Source organism: Schistocerca serialis, chromosome 1, assembly GCF_023864345.2.
Source record: "Schistocerca serialis cubense isolate TAMUIC-IGC-003099 chromosome 1, iqSchSeri2.2, whole genome shotgun sequence".
Taxonomy (NCBI): domain Eukaryota; kingdom Metazoa; phylum Arthropoda; class Insecta; order Orthoptera; family Acrididae; genus Schistocerca; species Schistocerca serialis.
The window spans coordinates 709,580,063-709,596,674 of NC_064638.1; the positions used below are offsets into that span (position 1 = coordinate 709,580,063).

General features: G+C 43.5%; 1 protein-coding gene across 1 annotated transcript in view; it reads right to left on the bottom strand.

Moving 5' to 3' along the window:
* Positions 1–16,612, bottom strand: part of LOC126481058 (mucin-19) — an 865,341-nt gene that overhangs the window by 363,996 nt on the left and 484,733 nt on the right. The window lies entirely within an intron of this gene.

Here is a 16,612-nt window from a genome sequence, read left to right on the forward strand (position 1 = left end):
TAAAATATTTTTGCTACAGGTGGAATAGAGGAATGCAAAAAAAAAAATAGGCATCTGTTCGTGACCAACTAAGGAAGACCTTGCAGAAAAGGAAAACTGTTTCAGGACAAGCTGCTGTTCATCAACATAAATACAAGTATGAAGATCTCTTAACGTTCCTGCTACCTTACATGGTAGAACGAGAAACAGTTTCCAATGTTCCTTACACGCAAGACAATAATGAGCATAAACAAGAATCAAATACAGATTCCCAAGAGGAGCAGTCGATTGTTGAAAACGAAAAAGTGTCTACACAAGAAGACATTGCAGATGAAGAATGGATCATTAAAACCCAGGATAGTCAAACAGAGAATTTGATAGAGCGCACTCGGCATTCCCAGACGCCCTCAGCTCATTTGTCCATCACTTCAAAGAAGAACACGTTTATGAAACCACCACTGAAACGAAAATTTCAGCGTGAGGTTAAGCCACAAGAATCTGCATCAAGCCAGCTCATGGCTTACATTTTGGCAGAAAAAAAGCTGAAAACAGAGATATACAAAACCCAGTTGATGCTTTTTTTGGCTGGTATAGCACCAGCCCTAAAATCATTGCATCCACTACTGTTTCATCAAGCTAAAAGTAGGATTTTTTCAATTGTACAAGACTTTGAACTGAAGCAACTCATGAATGACGTATCAGTCCATCAATTCACTCCATCATCCTCCAATTCCTCAGCAAAATCTGTTTCCACACCATATCCTTCACCTGTGGGAAACGAGTCAACAGAACCTACACAGCAGCTTTTGGACCTGCAAAGGGATTCGCACAATTCGTATATAAATAACCAAAGCCATCATCCCCCAAGTTCCCCTGCATCCTCATCAGCTTCAGAAACTAATTCACTGAATAGTCCTCATTTGTTTTTCTTAGTGTAGTAGAAATTTAACTGTATTATTTACTAACTTATGTATTTATCTTTCAATTACTAAAGTAATAAAATAAAAATGCTGTCCTTAAAACTTCTTATTTATTTGTGTTCTGTGTACTTTTCTTTAACCTACCGTAAAAAAACAGCCAGTCGTTCTTTGGGTGAAACTGATACTCTCCAGAACGTGTCATTTTTTCTCAGCCTTGGTTCTAGTTTCTTTAAAAGTTCACAGAAGGTGTACTGCGTCATCCTAAAATATTCATAAAACTTAGTCTCATCATCTACGAGGTGAGAAAATAGTGTTCGAAACTCTCCCTGTACTGGTCTTGTTTTCCAGGCACTGTGGATCCATAATTTTCTTCTTCTTGTTTGCCTTCGTTCGTTTTCCTCTTCGTCTAAAGCAAGTGCTATAAGTCCTAATTCACTATTACGAAAATTAGTGAACATGTTTTACAGCTTTCACAAACAGAAACACAGCTCACCGCGTCCGAGTCACTACAAGGAACAACAGAGACACGGACGTGCCCCGGTCATGTGTGGCCCCTGCAGGAACGGACCGGAGTACGGCCGTCACTCGTCCGACGCTCGACCCTGACACGGCCCGGACGTGTGTGTCCCGACCTTTTGACATCCTCAGACCTCAAAACTGTACTGTTGTGCCAGTTAGTTGTGTGGGTACCTACAGTATAACATGCATTCCGAACCACTGTGTAGCCTGCCATTTACCACATTAACAAATCATTGCAGGGTTGAAATAAGTGATAAATGATAGATCAAGTCCTAGAGCCTATGGATTTGTGGATTTTTACTCGGACTTTCTTTACTCACTCCCCACTGAGTAAGTAAGCCAGAACTGAACATAGTAGTGTTGTAGCTTCCACATCTGTCTTCAGTTTTCATCGCAGCAGCATCATTTAACAACATACACAATGGATGAGAAAAATTATAAAAACAGCGATGTTGTCTAACAGACCTATAGTTTTAATTGTTTCTTTGTACCAACGCATTGGACTCGCATTTTGGAGGATAACGGTTCAAACTCTGTAAGAGGTCCATGACGAAGGAATTTATTGCTAGCACACTCGAGCAGATGTAATTTCGATGGATTGCTCACGCGCTGCCTGTGATATGTAAGCTATAAGAGAATCTCAGACCAAAGAGCAGTGTTGGCTGAAGTAAGAACTGTGTGGCAGTAGGAGTAAGTAGTTGCTAGTAGCAGTCGTGTGTATGGAGTTGGCTGGGCCGGTCGTGGGGAGCGATGTCGGTGCTTGAGCGGTGTAATATAAGGTAATAGCAGCCTCGCGCATATGTACTATTGTTATATCAAGTCCCATGTAAATGTTATAAAGAAAATCTCTTAATAATAATTTTTCTTATAAAAATTTACTTTTGACAATCATTCATCTCAATTTAAAGAATTTACTAATTTCTCAAATCCAGGGTCATCCCAATTATTGTAAAGAAAAATCAGTTGTTTCTTTTTATACATGACAAATCTATCAGCTGCGCCAGAAAAATTTCTTATAGGAGCAGACATATACGAGTTATCCGGCTGCCTTATTGTAAGAATTTTCAGTTTATTCAGTATGATCTTTCAGAGCCATGACGCAGCACAGCTGACATCCAAATTTATCAGTTTAGATTCACAGTCAGATAATTACTGAAAGGTTATAAGTGAGCCGCAATTTTATTGAGAGGTTAGTCACAATATATTATTGGTAGGTTACGGAATAATAAACTGTTGGGTAGTTACACTAAATGTGAATGTTATATACATAATTATTATTATTTTTTATCTGTTGGGAGGTTACAACCCGCGTCCGGGCATCCAGAGTTAGGATTCCCGTGATTTCCCTAAATCGCTCCTAGCAAATGCCGGGATGGTTCCTTTCAATGGGCACGACCTCTTTCCTTCCCCATCCTTGACACAATCCGAGCGTGTACTCCGTCTTTAATGACCTCGATGTCGATTGGATGTTAAATCCAGTCTTCCTTCGTTGTTCTTTGTAGCAGTTTAATTTCTTTTTTTGTTCCTTCGCGTTAGTGCATTTTTCACAAGTTTCAATGTATTTCTGTATGTGCTTGCGGTACTTAAAGAGTATCTTAGGGGTAACTTTCACACCAGAAACTGACCGGACGGTGTTTTAACGCTTCTCGGTTTGCACGTGTACGTCGGCGAAACTGATACAGAAAAACGAAAGAGGCAGTCGGTTACTTGGTGACGGAGACAGCGGCCGCCGGATAGAGACACCGCAATAAAACAAGAGCCGAGTGCGGCTGCTAGAACCGCGTTTCACGGCCGGTCGCGTTTGCGAGAGGTCGGATGTCGACGGGAGGCGCCGGATCGCATTGCCTCTGCAGTCGGCGGCGCACGTCTAGCCTAGACTAGCACAGCGTTTTCCCAGTAGACACAGGACGAAAGTTCCTCCATACGTCGCTGATAAGAGGAATTTGTCACACGCAAAGGGTCGAGAACGTACGAGCACAGTGAATCAGTGTAATCGCTTACTCATAGACTAGCGGATGAAAACGGTTCATCATACAGCGCGATTAGCCAGCGTCAACGGCTGAAGCACTATCGAGTCATCATCCTATGGTGATTCAACGAGGTGGCGGAAAAAATAAATGAAGAACATTTTGACTGCGATATGGAGCACAGTCCTACGGTACACGTGTGTTGTCTGCGAAGATGAATTTTACGGAGACATCTAGGAATGATTGTGACACGAAGAACCTACGGTTTCAAACCTAAGTACAGAAATTGATCGCTAAAAGTGGAAAACTCAGTTAAATACGTATTGCATTAGCACTTGTCACGACGACTGACACAGAGAGAGACTGCGGCTTCTGAAGTTATCGTCAGCACCCACACATTTTAAGTCTCTAGGTCGCTTCTCACTAGCCAGAACGGATAGTCAAAATATTACACAATTACAAATAGCAGTATTCAAGCAGGTCATCAACCGAACGGAACGTGACGTCATGTCAACGTGAAGGTCTCTCGGGAAGGGAATTTCGACGCTGACGTTGGTGGAGGGCGGTGGGGTCGTCTGCCTGGTAACAGCGCAAGTTAAGCTACTCTCGGCTCGCTCACTGACATTACGGTGGCGGATTTCGTGCTTTTGTGTCTTGTTGGTCTTTATTTTATTTTTGCTTTATTTTCGGGACGCACGGGAAAAGTTCCATGAAGATTTGGATGTTTTCTTAATGAGTGGTCTTACACAAAAGTCAAATAACTATATGAAAGCTAAAACTGAATTAGGCTTTACAATACCTGGACAAAGAAAAACCTACCCTGGCCTAAATATATCTACATGGATACTCAGCAAATCACATTTAAGTGCCTGGCAGAGGGTTCATCGAACTACCTTCACAATTCTCTAATATTCCAATCTCGTTTAGCACGCGGAAAGAATGAACACTTATATCTTTCCGTACGAGCTCTGATTTCCCTTATTTTATCGTGGTGATCGTCCCGCCCTATGTAGGTCGGTGTCAACAAAAATTTTCGCATTCGGAGGAGAAAGTTGGTGATTGGAATTTCGTGACAAAATTTCGTCGCAACGAAAAACGCCTTTATTTAATGATGTCCATCCCAAATCCTGTATCATTTCTGTGACACTCTCTCCCATATTTCGCGATAATACAAAAGGTGCTACCTTTCTTTGAACTTTTTCGATGTACTCCGTCAGTCCTACCTGGTAAGGATCCCACACTGCGCAGCAGCATTCTAAAAGAGGACGGGCAAGCGTATTGTAGGCAGTGTCCTTAGTAGGTCTGTTACATTTTCTAAGTGTCGTGCCAATAAAACGCAGCCTTTGGTTAGCCTTCCCCACAACATTCTCTATGTGTTCTTTCCAATTAAAGTTGTTCGTAATTGTAATACCTAGGTATTTAGTTGAATTTACGGCTTTTAGATTAGACTGATTTATCGTGTAACCGAAGTTTAACGAGTTCCTTTTAGCACTCGTGTGGACGACATCACACTTTTCGTTATAAATATAAATTGATGAAATGATTTTAATTAACTAACTTTCTTAATAGTAAAAAGGATAGCGCTGTTGAAGGAGAAAGATACGGTTATCTTTGATGTTATTAGGCAATAAAAACGCAGTGCACAAGGTAAAAAGGTTTTCTGTATTGCCTTTCAAACACTCTAGCAAATAAATGTCAATCTTGTGAAATGTTTGGAGGACGATTTTGTTATTGCTTCACTTCTCATTAGTCCAAAGTAGGAAATACGTCAAAAATATCTGTTACCAATTTTGCTATGGCCATTAATATATGTACCATAGGTAGTCCCTTAATTCTGATACTACCTTCCGACTTTTTTGAACGGCGCATAATGTCTCATAACCGCACTTTTACCGTTCGGTACTGCGCTAAGTGAAGTGACGTTACCTTGACGTTCAGTCTAGTTTGAACACACCACCATTTCACAGTGACATCGCCTTCCGTTTTGTTTCATTCTCTTCTATGCCGTTAAAGGCAAACGAGAATCGGCGTTACCTTGTCCATTGTTGACAGTGTTACATTTAAAATCATGTTGAGTATGGCTGGTTACTTCATTTAAAATGCACAACCGATTTGTAACATTAGTTACATCATCAGTTGAAGTTCTGAACAGGAAGACACTGTGAAACAGTAGCACGAAGTGAGACCCTTGGGTAAAAACAACGTCAGATCATTGCCAAAAGTTGCTGAATGCAATAATAAGAAATATGGCAATGACCAATACTTACAACATGATATTGGAGTGCAATTGGTATTAAACTTTCCCCAGATTCCTAGAATTTTACTCCATTCTAAAAATCACGTCTTAGCCCACGATAGACTAATGTAGAAATGGGGCCAATAACCGGAACCTAGAAATGAATGTAATTAAATCGTTAAAATACGGTGAAGTGGGGGGAGGGAACGGAAGAAAACAGAAAAAATGAAGTAACCACCCAGTTGCAACGGTGCTTTTTCCTCAGCATGCTGTTTTTTCGCTATGGATATCCGTTGAATAAACATTTGTGTTTAAAACCAGTAGAAATGCGTTACTTCTCGCTCTTTTCTCTTCCCTTCTCTTCTCATCTTTTCTTCTTTTTTCAGACACGGAAGCTACAGTACCCGCGTAACAATAAAAAAGCTACGAACGCCTGGACAATTATTAATAAAACCAATAACCTTACAAATCATTTCGAAATATCGAAAAAATCTAAAATCTGTAACAAAGCGCTTATATCTACATGTACGTTACAGACGTTTTGTTCTTTATTTACGATGTGACCATCACGAGTTGTGATGTTATTCGGCTGCAGAAGTCACAAGAGGCTTGATGGTGTGTGTGCTTGTCTGCTCTGACAAACTGAAAAGATGTGCTCTCTTTTGACGCCGCATATTGGGAAGAGCGAAAGTGACCTACGGCTGACGGTAAGTCCGCAGAAGACGTGGAATTCCATTAGTTCTTTCCGTATGTTATGAGGAGGCTGAAAAATACAGTGGGTCACTGAAACGGGAGACGGATTTCCGCAGATGCGCGGGAGACCGGTCAGTAATGGCTGTGTGTGCCGGAAGCGAGAGCAGCCTTAGGCAAGGCCATGGAGTTGCGAAAGTATTTACTGACAAGGTGACGCTGCACCTTCGATAGTCATCTCTGCGCGTCTAATGGAAATTTCCGTTGGATAAGTAAATCCGAATATTCGGGTAAGCTATTACTCTACATCTGTATTACCATGACGTGTCGCATTATGTGAGCAACAGTGTTTTCCCCACCTCCCACTACACTGTCTCTGACCGCTGTCGTCATGGCGGGCCAGGCAACTTGAAAGCATCATCCACCTGTTGACACTAAAGTGCTTCTCTCGCAGGGACAAGGGTCTTCCGGGGCAGACTTAAGCTCGCTAGATTACTGGCGCAGTGCTTATTAATTCAGGGAGTGTGGCTGTCAGATCCTTCGGTAGGAGAGGCTACGTTGTCTAAAAACCTTAGCAATGGTATCTGTCAGTCTTACACGATTGTTGCTAAGCTGCAACCCTCTTACACTGTCTTCGGTGTATCTACGACGTACCAATTATTAACAATAACCTATAGCCTCGTGGTCTAGTGGTTAACGTTTCTGCCTCTGAATCGCGGGGTCCCGGGTTCGACTCCCAGCCGGGTTGGGGATTTTCTCTGCCCGGAGACTGGGTGTTGTGTTGTCCTCATCATTTCTTCTTCATCATCATCATCATCACCACCATCATCATGATCATTCGTGACAGTGGCTCGACTGGACTGTAAAAAAAAAAATTGGACTGCGAAAAAAATTGGGACTTTGTATGGGCGCTGGTGACCGCGCAGTTGAGCGCCCGACAAATCAATCATCATCATCATCTACAACCTACCGATGCAATCTTCTTAACGCAAAGCTTATTTCTTCATTTTCTACCTTCACTGCACCTTCTTGGTTTTGTGGGACGAAAGTGATAGCTCCACCACTATTTGAAACTTGATTAATAGATGCATGCCATCCGAAACTGATCGTTAATAAAGTGCACGGTACAAATGAGATTCTATAGTATGTACTTTATTTTGTCACTTTGCTGTCGTTCCGTGCAACCGTGGCATATTTTAAGCGAAAATTTATACAGGTCGTAGCTTTTCTAAAAATAAGGTACCAGATAAGATAACAATATACTTTCTAGGACAGGGAATTCCGCCTTATGCAAGACACTTTTTTTCTGTTTTGTTTCACACAGACATGTTTCAGTACTTTTTGTGCTATCTTCAGTGGGTTAGTTTTATTTTCTAACTTTAAAATTGTTGTTACATATTAACAGTTAGCGAAACTATTGGTAAATGTTAATATGTAACAACAATTTTACAGTCAGAAAATAAAAATAACTCACTGAACATAGCACAGAAAGTGCTGAAACATGTCTGGGTGAAACAAAACAGAAAAAAGTGTCTTGCATAAGGCGGAATTCCTCGTCCTATTTACGTAACAAGCACGGACATAACCATGCAACAGCACAAGATGATTGAATATACTTTCTATACTTGGCACCTATTGATTCTACCATTTAACGATGCCTTAGCCAGACTTAACTGCATTATTATGAAGCTACGATAATACTTTGAGGATGTCGATGTTAAATAATTAAAATTTCTTCTCCCTCAGACACGTTTTGGTACCGTTGTCCCAACTTCAGAGGCTACTTTTGTTTGATATTTCCACATATTGTTTCATATGTGGCTGCTCGATTCATTTGATATGGGACAACTGTTTCTATGAAACTTCACAGAGGGTAAAACTGTGTGCCGAACCGGGAATAGAACCCGGCTTCCGTGGGTAGTTTTCTTAATGACTGACCTATCTGCGCGTGGTTCAAAACTTGTCCTTGCAGCTTTATTTCTAGCAGGATCTCTTTCCTACTTTCCAGACTTCACAGTTTTCATGTAACTTTTAGTGGTTGTGACCTACTAAAAATCTGTTACGCTGCACTCAAAGTACTACTGTTAGACCGTTATTTGCAGTTGAAACATTTTTTCCTACCTGTTACTAAGGCTAGGTGTTTTAGGGGTTACATTAGGCGTTTTGCAGCCAAAATGTTCTTTACGTTTGCAATGGTATTTTCTCTTTATTTGCATGGTGATAGTGCATTGATTCTTTGGTTTGCAACATAATTTGGTTGAGTTTTAAAGTGTGCGTAAGTTGATAAGGTAAGTCATATAATGTTAGTAAAGTTTTATTTCAGGAAAAAAGAATAACTTGGAAATTTTATGATAGGGATGGATCAAGGTTAAAAGCCAAGGGGAAGGAAAACGGTTATCAGAATGGTTACGGGATGAAGAAAAGCGTTTTTGCTAAGACTGTACAAAATTTTTATTATTAGCATAGTTAGGATAAATTAACTAACAATAAAATTAAGTAAAACAATTGTTCGTATCGTGTGGAGATGAGTGGATGTCACTGTAAAATAATGTTAGACCCACGACAACTTCGAACTTGCAACAACATCTTGCAGAAACTTGTCAGCACTGCATGGGATCTTCAGGCGCCACGGGACGGACTGCAGTGTTAGTTCTATCCGGCTGCGGAATATTGTGCATGGTTTGGTTCAATACTCACGCTTGTCGCATCGATGTCCAACTAACTCAAGCTATGCGCCTTATAACAGGCACAATGAAGGTGACCCCAAGCTATTAGTTACCCACACTCAGCAATATAGCTCCACCCCATCTGCCAGCAGAGAAATCGCTCATTAGACAACTCGGAAAGCTCGAGAACAATCCTCTTTTGCAAATGCACAAAGTCATCCTCTGCAATATGCGCTCTAGATATCCGCCCGTAAAGAGTGCAACGGTTTTGGACGCAAATGTATTCAGTCTACTTGATCGCTGGAACGAAAATTGACTAAACGGGCACCTCCTCCTCTCATAATATGCTTTGCCTCACCACCGCACCACCCAGGTTCGACAAAACTCGCAAAATCTGATCTACCCTTAATAGGCTTCGAGGACACTTTGACAGATGTGTGACTCTTGTACATACAGAAGAAAATTGTTTCTCCCAATTGCGATTCTGCCGCTAGTAGGCAAACCATTAAATATATAGTTGAAAATATCTTACAGATAGCCTGCCGAACTTCTGACTGCCACTGAAAAGGCAGCTGAATATATCAGAAAAAGGACATTCGGCTGTTGTTGCGTTTGCGTATACTTCGTACTTTTATACATTACTGGCCATTAAAATTGCTACACCAAGAAGAAATGCAGATGATAAACGGGTATTCATTGGACAAATATATTATACTAGAACTGACATGTGATTACATTTTCACGCAATTTGGGTGCATAGATCCTGAGAAATCAGTACCCAGAACAACCACCTCTGGCCGTAATAACGGCCTTGATACGCCTGGGCATTGAGTCAAACAGAGCTTGGATGGCGTGTACAGGTACAGCTGCCCATGCAGCTTCAACACGATACCACAGTTCATCAAGAGTAGTGACTGGCATATTGTGACGAGCCAGTTGCTCGGCCACCATTGACCAGACGTTTTCAATTGGTGAGAGATCTGGAGAATGTGCTGGCCAGGGCAGCAGTCGAACATTTTCTGTATCCAGAAAGGCCCATACAGCACCTGCAAAATGCGGTCGTGCATTACCCTGCTGAAATGTAGGGTTTCGCAGGGGTCGAATCAGGGGGAGGGCCATGGGTCGTAACACATCTGAAATGTAACGTCCACTGTTCAAAGTGCCGTCAATGCGAACAAGAGGTGACCAAGACGTGTAACCAATGGCACCCCGTACCATCACGCCGGGTGATACGTCAGTATGGCGATGACGAATACACGCTTCCAATGTGCGTTCACCGCGGTATCGCCGAACACGGATGCGACCATCATGATGCTGTAACAGAACCTGGATTCATCCGAAAAAATGACGTTTTGCCATTCGTGCACCCAGGTTCGTCGTTGAGTACACCATCGCAGGCGCTCCTGTCTGTGATGCAACGTCAAGGGTAACCGCAGCCGTGGTCTCTGAGCTGGTAGTCCATGCTGCTGCAAACGTCGTTGAATTGTTCGTGCAGATGGTTGTTGTCTTGCAAACGTCCCCATGTGTTGACTCAGCGATGGAGACGTGGCTGCACGATCCGTCACAGCCATGCGGATAAGATGCCTGTCATCTCGACTGAAAGTGATACGAGGCCGTTGGGATCCAGCACGGCGTTCCGTATTACCCTCCTGAACCCACCGATTCCATATTCTGCTAACGGTCGTTGGATCTCGATCAACGCGAGCAGCAATGTCGCGATAAGATAAATCGCAATCGCTATAGGCTACAATCCGACCTTTATCAAAGTTGCCGGCCGAAGTGGCCGTGCGGTTAAAGGCGCTGCAGTCTGGAACCGCAAGACCGCTACGGTCGCAGGTTCGAATCCTGCCTCGGGCATGGATGTTTGTGATGTCCTTAGGTTAGTTAGGTTTAACTAGTTCTAAGTTCTAGGGGACTAATGACCTCAGCAGTTGAGTCGCATAGTGCTCAGAGCCATTTGAACCATTTTATCAAAGTTGGAAACGTGATGGTACGCATTTCTCCTCCTCACACGAGGCATCACAAGAACGTTTCACCAGGCATGCCAGTCAACTGCTGTTTGTGTATGAGAGCCGGCCGAGGTGGCCGTGCGGTTAAAGGCGCTGCAGTCTGGAACCGCAGGACCGCTACGGTCGCAGGTTCGAATCCTGCCTCGGGCATGGATGTTTGTGATGTCCTTAGGTTAGTTAGGTTTAACTAGTTCTAAGTTCTAGGGGACTAATGACCTCAGCAGTTGAGTCCCATAGTGCTCAGAGCCATTTTTTTGTGTATGAGAAATCGATTGGAAACTTTCCTCATGTCAGCACGTTGTAGGTGTCGCCACCGGCGCCAACCTTGTGTGAATGCTCTGGAAAGCTAATCATTTGCATATCACAGCATCTTCTTCCTGTCGGTTAAATTTCGCGTCTGTAGCACGTCATCTTTGTGGTGTAGCAATTTTAATTGCCAGTAGTATATATTTTATGTATTTTTATACCTGTTGTTTTTCCTTTTCTATGACCTGTGTGTTTTACATGCATAAATAATGTTTGTATTGTGAAACTATTTGTATTTAATTAAGTAGTGTGATGTTCTACACCAAACGCTAAATAAAATACGTAGATAATGACCGACCTTGCACGTTGTTAAATCGTGGACCAGCTACTACCGTTCAACTGCGCCACAGTGATACGCCCCCCCACCCCCCGCTTTCTGGTGGTGACCTCAGAGTTGCATTTCGCAGAGCGCGTCCAGGCGGGACGGCCTGGCGAATTCCAGAGGCGGCGTGGTTTGGCGTAGCGTGGCGTGGCGTGGCTGGCGGTCAGCGGCCAAGGTGACTCAGCGGGCAGTCCGCTCTCTCCGCCCCCCCCCCCCCCCCCCCAGCCCTTCACCGCTTGACGACCCAACCAGGCACAGCCCGCGGCGTCCTTTGTCCCTCTGGCCGTGCACCAGCAGCCGGACTGTTCCGCCCCCGGTGGCGGATGCTCCTGTAATTACGCTCGTGGCCCCAGTTCCGCTTGCTGAGGCAAATCTCCCCCATCAAAGTCTAACCTCTCCAACTTACTGTGCCTCTGGAGGACAATACGATGCTTGTTGCATAATTCTTAGTCTTCAAGTAAGTTTCGTAGGGGATTGGTACTCGATACGGCAGCTAGAAAAGTAAGGAGAAATTTGGAAAACGAATTAAAGCTCAGGGAGAACACGTAAGAAATTAAACGTTTGCCAAAGACACTATAATTCTTTCAGAGACAGCAGAGGATTTGGAAGACCATTTGAACGGTATGTGCAGAGATTTGAAAAAGAGCTTGTAAGATCAATAAAAGTAAAACCATGTTAATAGAGCACAGTCCAATAGACCAAAAGCTAATGCTGAAGCAGCCAAGTCAGATGTAGTTTGTGTTCCGGTGACCGGATTCGGTTAAACCATCTTCAGACCAACCAAACGTCTGTAATAATATGTCAGACGGAGCACTGAGGAAGTAGTTGAGTGAGCAGTTAGCTGTGCAAAATAAACCGCTACACAAGTTTAACGGAGACCGGTCTCCAAAACTAAAAATAAGCAAGCGTGGAACACTATTCGCTTTTGTATCACCACTAAGAACACGATTCGAGTAAATGTGGTGCCTTTGGTAAAGGCAAGTTGTTCGATTACGAAAGAAGTAAACAGGTCTTTTACATATTTTACCATAATTTTCCCACATAAAAGACTTCTTAAACAACGAATAAAAAGATATAATCAAATTTATGAAGTTTTTATGTGTTTTTGCGTAGACTTGTGTAATGCCTCCTGTTTTCACGTGGTTCCTTCGGTAAAGGCAAGTAGTCAGATTAAAAAATAAATAAATAAATAGCTATTTCACATATTTTACCGCAATTTTTCCACATAAAAGACTTCTTAAACAACGAATAAAAGCGAGTTAATCAAATTTGTACAGTTTGTCTGTGTTTCTACGTAGACGTTTGTAATGCACCCTATTCACTATCTGAGCCGGCCGGAGTGGCCCTTGCGGTTCTGGGCGCTACAGTCGGGAACCGAGCGACCACTACGGTCGCAGGTTCGAATCCTACCTCGGGCATGGATGTGTGTGATGCTCTTAGGTTAGTTAGGTTTAATTAGTTCTAAGTTCTAGGCGACTGATGACCTCAGAAGTTAAGTCGCATAGTGCTCAGAGCCATTTGAACCAGCCATTCACTATCTGAGTGCAGCTTGAGGTAGCACTTCTTTCAGGTTAGCAGTAATGAACTGATGTCCGAAATGTAGACTTATTTGGCTATACAGCGAGCATAGGTGGTCATAAAGTTCGTGTCTACTTCTAAAGGCCAAATAAAAATATGTAAGGGCATTCTTGCATGAACTGTGCCCCAACTAGAGATGGGACGTTCATATTAACAGAACATGTACATAAGTATGTTCCCCAGAAATTATTAGCATTTGAACCACGTCGGTCCTTAGGTTCAAGGTCAACATTGATATCGCGGAGCAACACCACCTAGAGGTAAAATATGTTGTGACTCTAGATGTCGCTATAAACCGAAGTTAATGAATCAGTGTGACTTGAGCAGATGTGCAGGATGCCTCGCAGACATGTGCGCGCAGAGTACCGTCAGGCCAGTGAATTTGAAAGAGGGCGCATGAGAGAATGTAAATTGCTGCTCACGTGGGACGAAGTGTTTTGGCAGTCCAGTGGGTGTATGCAGAATGATTCACTGAAGGCCGTAGTACACACGAGGTGGGTCAGGTCGCACTACCCAGACCACCCCTTGAGAAGATCGACAGCTCATCCGAAGGGCATGTCAGGACAGATCTGCGTACTCCTTGGCTCTAGTGTAACACATCGTACACTATCAGAGATGACAGTCCGTCTCCGCTCATTACGGCATGGGTTATGTGCGCGTCGTCCACTTCTCCGCCTACCTTTAACGAATGTGCTAGATGGCAATGGTGCATGAAACGACGTCACTGGGGACAGGAATGGGCATTAGATAGTGTTTTCGGTCGAATCCAGGTTCAGTTTGTTTGAAACTGATGACTGTATTTTACTTCGCCACGGAGAGGGCGAGCAGCATCACAGTGACTGCATTGACACAAGACATACAGCGCCAAGTCAAGGCCATATGGTGTGGGGTGCTATTAGGTACAACCACTGATTACAGTTGGTGCGTGTCCAGGGCACTGTAACCATTGTGACCCACGTGAATGACGTCCTGCGACCCTTAACAAAAAAATGTACGACTCCATGTTGCTACACAGACACGTGCCTTCTTGGTGTCACAATATGTCAGTCTTTTGCTCTAGACCGCCAGCTCACCAGACTTGTCGCCAACCGAAAGTGAGAGTGCAGTGCTGTCTCCCAATGCCAACCACCGCAGATGAGCTAAGGAACCAGGCGAATGCAGCATGAATGGCTATACCACAGGACGCCATTCGCGGCTTATACGCGTCGATACCATCACGCAAGGAACAAGTTATCAGGGCCCACGGCAGACCATATGGCTACTATCAACATGACACATGCTGAATCGAGGTGCCTGAAATGCTAATCATTTCTGCTGAACATATTAATGTACGTGTCCTGTGAATATGAAAGTCTTATCTCTAGTCATTCAGGTTGATCTGTTTTTTTCTGAAAATGAGTTTTTTTGAAAAGAAATGTTGATGAAGGATTTCCGTCATTTCAAGTACAACTTTTATACAATAAAATATGTTTGTACAACGAAAGTCCATAATTTACAGACTGGAACTAATTTTATTATTCCATTAGTGTGTCCTTTACAACGCATAAAATACAGCGGCGAGTCAAAAATTATGACCGCCTGCTTAACAATGAGTAGGTCTTCCTTTGCAACGCAGTACAGCAGTGATGCTGTATGACGTCTATTCGACAAGTCCTTAGTACAGTTCCGGATGTATGTGCCAGTTAGATGTTTAGGGACAGGTCACGCAATTTCCGTAAATTATAGACTGGTGGTTTGTGGCCGCGGAGCCTGGGTCCGATAGCGTCCCAAATATGTTCCATCGGATTCAGATTAGGCGAATGTGAAAGGTCGTCTGCTACTGAGCTTCACGTTCAACAACGTGTGCTGAATGGTATGCACCAGCATCGTCCTCTATCGTCAGATCTATCACAGATCGCCGCGTATACTGTTTCCAGAGTGGATCCTCCAACATCCATGTTCTGACATGAGGCGTGGGCATACATCATCTCGTCGTCTAATCGTGCTTGCACCATTCTTCAACCACCTTCCAGAGATGCTCACAACAGCGGCACGCGAAAAGCTGAACTGCTTCGCTGTTTCCGAGATGCGAGTTCTCAGACGCCGTTATCATAACAGTGTGCTCTTTTTCAAAGTCGCTTATATCCGTGAATATCTCGTCTTTTTGCCCGTATTGTCGCTAGATTCGCGTGTTCCCCGTTTTGTACTTACCTTACTACATCATTTCTCTGCAACCTCACGCCCGCATCTCGTGGTCGTGCGGTAGCGTTCTCGCTTCCCACGCCCGGGTTCCCGGGTTCGATTCCCGGCGGGGTCAGGGATTTTCTCTGCCTCGTGATGGCTGGGTGTTGTGTGCTGTCCTTAGGTTAGTTAGGTTTAAGTAGTTCTAAGTTCTAGGGGACTGATGACCGTAGCAGTTAAATCCCATAGTGCTCAGAGCCATTTGAACCATTTTGCAACCTCACGGTGGGAACTGGTCATAACGTTTTGACTCGTCAGTTTATCAGGATAGTTACGAAGAGGAAACGTCGGCAGTTGTGACGCATTATTTTACGAAAGTACATCAGGGCTTAGGCAGTAGGTTTTTAAGAAAGCGAGAACGGGCGCTATTCTGCAGGTCTCCCGTTCAACACGGTGAGGCGTCATAGCGACAGCGCTGCCAACATTGTAATCAATACGGCTGTTGTGCCTGAAACAAGTGCTGCTATAGCCGATGTCCGCTTTCACAGGCGGCTGCGGTTCCGGACTCCACCTGCTGACAATGCCGCGCGTTTGATGCGGTTTCTATACGTGCGAGTGAAAAGCATGTAGTGGCTGATGTGTTCGCATGAGGCAAACAACGGTGTGTTGTGGTAATGTCAACGAGCTGCAGACTGTGTAACTTCATACCCGCTGCTGTCAAACTGCCTGTGTTAGCAAGACAGTGAACGGCTCAGCGGTTGTGAAATTGCGAGGGAGGCTGGTCGTGGTTGGAAAGCCGGCAAGACTAGATTCTGCTCACTGGTTTTATTGCGTCTACCTAAAAGTGCTAGTCTTCCGATTCTTTTTCGACAGAAGAGATACATACCGACTTTGAAACTAAGTACAAAAAGTATAAATGATCGGGACCGGGAACTGGTGATGGTTGTATGCACTTTTCGTCGTACGACATCTTATGAAGTAGAAGTGCTTACAATCCTTCTAAAGGAAGAGTGTGCCTTATCAAACTAAACATTCCACATGACCACTAATCCGTTTTTCTGAACAAAGTAGAAACTTATAACTTCCTGACAGACTAAAACCATGCGTTCTCATAAACTCTCTCGCATACTTGTGGATTGAAAGATTGATTCTGAAGAAAACCTCAGACTGTGGGTAATCCATTATCCTTGATTGTAAAGGTTCTGCAACATGGCTACCCAAAATAATTAGAACACGCACGTGAATATTTTGCAACTCATT